This window comes from Oncorhynchus nerka, linkage group LG4 (genome assembly GCF_034236695.1).
Source record: "Oncorhynchus nerka isolate Pitt River linkage group LG4, Oner_Uvic_2.0, whole genome shotgun sequence".
NCBI lineage: Eukaryota > Metazoa > Chordata > Actinopteri > Salmoniformes > Salmonidae > Oncorhynchus > Oncorhynchus nerka.
This window is the reverse complement of record NC_088399.1, coordinates 60,445,106-60,450,975: the sequence shown is the minus strand read 5'-3', so window position 1 is coordinate 60,450,975 and position 5,870 is coordinate 60,445,106. Positions and strand designations below refer to the sequence as shown.

Genomic DNA, 5,870 nt, shown 5'->3' with positions numbered 1-5,870 from the left:
CTTTGTTACAGAGACACTTTGCCGCCCCCAAAAAAGTGAATATTGGAACAATATTTCTACGTAGGGATGTTAGGAATGGTCAGTGGGGACCAAAAGAATAATCATGTCATAGTGTTTATTATTTTTTGATGTTATTAAAAATTGAACCAAATACTTTAACTTAGGAAGGAAACATTCTAGCTTTCAAGTTTCCATCCAATATGATGTTCATACAATATGAAGAATGATTAAACAATTTTTGTTGAGATAGGCATGTGATTTTGGTTTCTAATGAGATAATGGTTTTTCATGTCCATTCCACATGAACTAAGTCACACCCCTAAGGAGTTCAGAAGAGCGTGTCAGTGTGATGGAACCGCCTTTCCGACCAGAGTGCTTTAAAGGACTCGCTAAGAATGAACATATCAGACCAGTAGACAGACAGTGTGAGCTGAACGTTACAAATGGTTAAGAATCTCAGACCAGCAGAAATGGTTGGAAACTCTGAAACTCAACACGAGGTTAGAAGATAACGTCACCTATCAGACCAGAAAAGCATGGAACGTTGGCCACACGTTGAAAAGGTTACAAACTCTGAAACTCTCAACACAAGGTGAAGAAGATAAAGACCAGAATATTTGACAGTCTGCAGCTGTGCATGTAAAGGGATCTAGAACTCGGCTATCTACTCAAGAAAGGAAGGCATAAATCCCATCTCAGACAATCACCGGTGCATCTGGGTAGCTGTTCTATTTGAACACTACACTCCCTGAGAAGCTTTACAACTAAGAAGGACTTTGTGACCTCTGGTGGACAAGCCGAGCCTTACAATGAAGCCGAGCCTTACACCGAAGCGTGAACCACAACTACACCGTCCCCATAGAAGGGTTGATTGGTTCAACAGAGAGATGACAGACAAAGACATCTACTCGTAAATATATGCATTGCATTTTCTATCTGAATAAGCAGTGGTTAGGGTGCTAAGTATTTTGATTACTGTGAGCGTAGTTTCTAAATGTACACTACCATTCAACATTTTGGGGTCCCTCAGAAATGTCCTTGTTCTCCATGAAAACTTACATGAAATGAGTTGCAAAATTAATAGGAAATATAGTCAAGATGTTGACAAGGTTATAAATAATGATTTTTTATTTAAATAATAATGGTGTCCTTCAAACTTTGCTTTCATCAAAGAATCCTCCATTTGTAGCAATTACGGCCTTGCAGACCTTTGGCATTCTAGTTGTCAATTTATTGAGGTAATCTGAAGAGATTTCACCCCATGCTTCCTGAAGCACCTCCTACAAGTTGGATTGGCTTGATGTGCACTTCTTATGTACCATATGGTCAAGCTGCTTCCACAACAGCTCAATAGGGTTGAGATCCAGTGACTGTGCTGGCCACTCCATTATAGACAGAAAACCAGCTGACTGCTTCTTCCCTAAATAGTTCTTGGAATGATAGCCTTCCTTCTTCAAGATCCTTTTTACCCTGTACAAATCTCTCACTTTACCACCACCAAAGCACAGCCAGACCATCACATTGCCTCCACCATGCTTGACAGATGGTGTCAAGCACTCCTCCAGCATCTTTGAATTTTTTCTGCATCTCACGAAAGTTCTTCTTTGTGATTCGAACACCGCAAACTTAGATTTGTCTGTTCATAACACTTTTTTGATTATCTTTCTGTCTAGTGTCTGTGTTATTTTGCTCATCTTAATCTTTTATTTTTATTGGCAAGTCTGAGATATGTTTTTTTCTTTGCAACTCTGCCTAGAAGGCCAGCATCCCGGAGTCGCCTCTTCACTGCCATTCTGTAAAAAGGTTACTTTTAATTAGTTTATTTAAAAAAAAACTTTATTTAACTAGGCAAGTCACCAGTCTCAACGTCAACAGTGAAGAGGCAACTCCAGGGTGCTGTCCTTCTAGGCAGTTGCAAAGAAAAAGCCAAATCTCAGACTGGCCAATAAAAAGAAAAGATTAAGATGGGCAAAAGAACACAGACACTGGACAGAGTAACTCTGCCTAGAAGGCCAGCATCCCGGAATTGCCTCTTTACTGTTGACGTTGAGACTAGTGTTTTGCGGGTACTATTTAGTGAAGCTGCCAGTTGAGGACTTGTGAGGCGTCTGTTTCTCAAACTATACACTCTAATGTACTTGTACTCTTGCTCAGCTGTGCACCAGGGCCCCCACTCCTCTTTATTTTCTGGTTAGAGCCAGTTTGCGCTGTTCTGTGAAGGGAGTAGTACACAGCGTTGTACGAGATCTTCAGTTTCTTGGCAATTTCTCGCATGGAATAGCCTTCATTTCTCAAAAATAGACTGATGAGTTTCAGAAGAAAGTTCTTTGATTTGATTTGATTTGATTTGTTTCTGACCATTTTGAGCCTGTAATCGAACCCACAAATGCTGATGCTCCAGATACTCAACTAGTCTAAAGAAGGCCAGTATTATTGCTTCTTTAATCAGAACAACAGTTTTCAGCTGTGCTAACATAATTGAAAATGGGTTTTCTAATGATCAATTAGCCTTTTAAAATGATAAACTTGGATTAGCTAACACAACATGCCATTGGAACACAGGAGTGATGGTTGCTGATAATGGGCCTCTGTACGCCAATGTAGATATTCCATAAACAAATCAGCCGTTTCCAGCTACAATAGTCATTTACAACATTAACAATGTCTACACTGTATTTCTGATCAGTTTGATATTATTTTAAAGGACAAGAAATGTGCTTTTCTTTCTAAAACAAGGACATTTCTAAGTGACCACAAACTTTTGAACGGTCCCTCTCTCAACCTGACCCCTCCCTTTTGATAACCAAGCAGTCATGCTGTTCTTAGTCCACTAGGGGACTGTTTCTATTGCATTACGTTTCTATTAAATACGTTTTTCTCATGTATTAAGTGTGTATGAATTTTGTGTTATTATTTAGTTAGTTAGTAACTAAATAATTAAACCAATTTGTGTGTATGGAATGATAGTAAGGTTAGGGTTCTTGCAGATTCAAGGATTATGCCACGTTCAGAAGGAGACTGACATGTGACCCGATTCAGGAAACTAGGCGTATGTCGCAAGTCACGACTTCACAGGAGAGCCTTTTGAATGTAAATGTTTTTTTTATCAAAATGTTTTTTTTTCTTCAGAAATGCCTTCTCGAACATGTGCCTTAACACCAAACGTGTATGTCATCTGTAAATACGAATAAAATTGTTAAATTAGGAGCCTAGTTGGTTTAGCCTCAGAGAAAGTTAGCAACCGTCCCGCTAGCCATGATTGGCTGAGATAATGAGTGGGCTGGACATGCCGAGATATGAGTTTGGATTGGTGCGGTGTTGCATCTTGTGTATATAAAATTAGCTGCTCCAGTTTTTTTTTATCTGTAACTTTAGCCATGGAGAACTGCAAATATGTTACTACTGCTCTCAATAACAATGCTTCCCTGAATTTATCAACTTGACATTTGTAGCTATCTACAAATGTCAGTCAGAAAAAGTTATATGATGGACTACTTTCTGGATGACGATTGTGCCATGCTGACTCTCTCTCACTCTGAAAAGAACACATTTTGAAATCAGTGGAACATAACCGGCCAAACAAGCTGTGCAAACTAAACGGAAACAACACAGGATGTCTTATAAAAGGGGTGAAGCTTTCATCCATGTATACAGGTAAGAATCCAGCAACAGATTCAGGTATTATGTTTCTAATTTTGTCAGAAAGTTGTTTTTAATTGCAAGCTAAAGCTTGCTGTTAGCTAGCCAGCTGGAGTTCGATGGCTGACTTTCTAACTAACAATGAACCTAACGTTATTTGGTTAACTTTAGCTTACTATGACAATCGGTTTGTATTGCAAGTAACGTTACTGTATGGATTGGGATTATATTTCATATTTTAGCTAGTTAATGTGACATGTCTAAACAAAATACCCCAAGTTAAAGCTTGCTGTTAGCTGGCTAACGTCAGCTGGGGTTAGGTGGCCGGCTTGCTAGCTAACATTAACTTGTGTATGTAGTGTGTGTAACGTTAGTTTAGTTTTCTCAGAATGCCATTTCTTTAACATTGAACCTATTGGTTAACTTTAGCTAGCTATGACAATTGGTTTGTATTGCTGACGTTAGATGGCTGGCTAGCTAGCTTTGTCTGAGATTGCCGGTGTTGTGAAGGACAGCACTTTGACGGGGGTCACCATCCCACAGCTGGTTGGACTGGAGGATGGTACAGTGCTGGTGGAAAGCTATGGCTGGCAACAACACCTGACTCAGTACTTCAGGCCACTGCCACATACTGTATCAAGCAGTACCAGCACTTCAGGTAAAAAATAATTTCCATTGTATGAGTTTATTCTTATCTAAACTTTGGAGGTGAATTGATGTTGTGCAGGGTTGTAATGTCTTCAGATTTTTAGTTATTCCCTATTTTACATCTTCAATGCTCTGGAGCCTGGTGTTGTCAACCAAGGAGCGTTCGGACTGTCGGGACCAGGTTTCAGCTGCCGCGCATCTTTCCTCCCATAGATGGTCTGCCTGTAAAAGCACCACCTGGACTGGCCATAGACAAAATATATTTTTGACAAGTTCAGGGAGTTTAGCGACGAAGAGGCTATGGACATCACATGCCCTGGACCAAAGTCAAGGGCAGGGCAGAAATGCGTGGTTTGGACGGACCAGTCATGAGCACTATCACACACACCATACTTTGCTGCTACAATTTATTTATCCTGCTGCTCAGCCACTTTACCCCTGATTGTATGCATATAACTACCTCGTCTATCACTGATATCATTATTGACATTGTTCTTGCACATACTGTATATGTTATATATAGTGACACCCTCCATTTCTGATATTGTTACTATGCAAGTAACCATTTGGCTGTAACGTTTACACCTTCTGTAGAGACCATCCACTTAGCAACATATTGATATATAATTAATATTGATGTGTGGTCGTAACATGATTTTGTGACATACCACAACAATATAATGTGACCGTATTAAGTGTCCACCCTTATAAATATATGGCGCATGCATCTGTTTATGTACAGTACATGTGCACCTCACTTAGGTTTCAACTCATGTATAGATTACTATGTGATAAGTGCATGTGTAACAGTATATAAAGTATGCTAATTTACTGGTGTGAAGGTATTTGGGCAGTGCTGTAAAGTACTTAAGTAAAAATACTTGAAAGTACTACTTAAGTAGTTTGTGGTATCTGTACATTACTTTACTATTTTATATTTTTGGCTACTTTTACTTCACTACATTCGTAAAGAAAAATGTACTTTTTACTTTAATACATTTTCCCTGACACCCAAAAGTACTTACTTTTTGACAGGAAAATGGTCCAATTCACACACTTATCCAGAGAACATCCCTGGTCATCCCTACTGCCTCTGATCTGGCCGAATCACTAAACACAAATGCTTCTTGTAAATTATGTCTGAGTGTTGGAGTGTGCCCCTGGCAATTGTCAATAAAAAAAAGATTTAAAAAATATAATTGTGCCATCTGGTTTAATATAAGGAATTTCAAATGATTTATACTTTTACTCTATGACAATGTGGTACTTTTTCCACCACTGGATGTGGCTGGGGATTATAGCATTTATTTCACATGACCTATCAAATTAGAAAAGTGTGTCTGGGTAAGTGTCTAATATAACATCTGGACACTACGAATTGTTCCTTATTATAGGCTACTACTTTTACCACTTTTAGTCTTAATCTTTACTACACTACTCACTGTTTAGCACATGACCTCGCATGTGAATCCTTAAAGAGATGGGTGGGGCTGGCTTAAGAGGGTGTGAACGATGCTGAATGAGTGTAGACAAAGGAGAGCACTCCAGTATGTACCAAAACTTTCAAAAGCACTTTCTCAAAA

At 39.0% G+C, this 5,870-nt stretch overlaps 1 long non-coding RNA gene across 1 annotated transcript; it reads left to right on the top strand.

Moving 5' to 3' along the window:
* Window positions 1–3,326: 3,326 nt before the first annotated feature.
* On the top strand, window positions 3,327–5,486 carry LOC135571303 (uncharacterized). Its single transcript, XR_010463714.1, has 2 exons — window positions 3,327–3,654; window positions 4,105–5,486. It is a non-coding gene; the product is annotated as an uncharacterized LOC135571303 (long non-coding RNA).
* Window positions 5,487–5,870: the final 384 nt, after the last annotated feature.